Genomic DNA, 1,565 nt, shown 5'->3' with positions numbered 1-1,565 from the left:
CTCCACCTCCCGGGTTCACGCCATTCTCCTGCCTCAGCCTCCCAAGTAGCTGGGACTACAGGCGCCCACCACCACGCCCAGCTAATTTTCTGTATTTTTAATAGAGAGGGGGTTTCACTGTGTTAGCCAGGATGATCTTGATCTCCTGACCTCATGATCCGCCCTCAGCCTCCCAAAGTGCTGGGATTACAGGTGTGAGCCACTGCGCCCGGCCTGTAATGTATTTTTAAATCCTTCTTATTCAAAACTGCTACCAGCAGAGGCATGAGCTAATAATGATGAGTGTGTACACTCCAGGATGTAATGTTTGTAAATAGAAAAGAAAGTCACAAAAAGTAAAAATAGCTACAAATATTAAAGAGTTCAGAAATTTAGAATTTTTAGAAGTTATATTATTAAACTGTTATTAATACTAAAAATTAAAAGTTGATACTAAACCTAGATAAGACAATTTGTTAATGCAACATAGTAGCAAGTCAGGGAACACCAGAAATCATGAATGAAGGAAAGCGGGAGGGTGCTGAGCAGTGACTGGGCACCAGCACATCCAGAGAAGCATCCCTCCCCCTCCTTCAGCCCACCCACCACGGGTGTGCCCCAGCCAAAGCATGTGGTTTCCACATAGACTCCAGGAAAATAACCAAGAACACAAGCAGTAGATAACAACCATCACAGCAACAACATACTCAGAATCTTTAAATTTTTGTTAATATTCTATTTAAAAGATTTAACAGGAAATAACGCAAACAGTATAGTCTGTTGTGACTACGCAAATCTAAAAGAATGGCAAGAATGCAGGATCATGGAATTACTTATGCAACCCCGAAGCATACCTCCTGCACACACGACTGCACAAAGACGAAGACTTTCTTGCTGGCATTTCAACAAGTTCACATTTTAGCACAGTTAAGATAAAGATAATAATGTTTACAACTGGAAGAATTTGTGCTTTCTTCTTTTATGCATGCCAGTTTTATTACACTGAAATTGTTTCCTACATCTGAACAACAAGTAAATTTAAAAAATGAGACAAGTGACTAATAACCAAAATGGAAGACCACCCCCCACTTCAGTGCCACTTAGGAACACGGGCTTGTGGCCACAGTCTAAGTGTCCACAGCAATGTCTGACAGCAGGACTAGAAGGGGACATTTTATGAAATGTCCTCCTGGGTGTTTCTCTCCTAGGAATGGCTCCCAGCCTCTGCCATGGAGCAGGGCCTCCACAAGAAAAAGCAGCAAAGGGTCCCCCCGTGGGGCAGGACCTCTCACTTTTGGCCTCCCACCATCCCAAGGCTCATCCACTAACAACACATCACAGTTTTATTATACCTTTTTTCTTCTTCTTCCTTTTTGTGGAGAATGAGGTCTCGCTATATTGCCCAGGCAGGTCTCGAACTCCTGGTCTCAAGCTGTCTCCCGCCTCTGCCTCCCCGAGAGCTGGGATTACAGGCATGAGCCACTGCACCCGGCCTTACATCACTGTTTTGTATGAGTGTGGGGCTTGGGGACAGTAGCACCCTAGAGAAATAGTTTTTTGTTTTTTTTTTTTTAAGACGGAGTCTC

At 43.7% G+C, this 1,565-nt stretch overlaps 1 protein-coding gene across 3 annotated transcripts in view; it reads right to left on the bottom strand.

The window, feature by feature from the left end:
* Window positions 1-1,565, bottom strand: part of PKNOX1 (PBX/knotted 1 homeobox 1) — a 38,919-nt gene that overhangs the window by 11,615 nt on the left and 25,739 nt on the right. The gene's annotated exons all lie outside the window — the stretch shown is intronic.

This window comes from Colobus angolensis, unplaced genomic scaffold, assembly GCF_000951035.1.
Source record: "Colobus angolensis palliatus isolate OR3802 unplaced genomic scaffold, Cang.pa_1.0 Scaffold38, whole genome shotgun sequence".
Classification (NCBI taxonomy): Eukaryota; Metazoa; Chordata; class Mammalia; order Primates; family Cercopithecidae; genus Colobus; species Colobus angolensis.
Note: the sequence above shows the minus strand (reverse complement) of the source record. Positions and strands in the feature narration are given on the sequence as shown.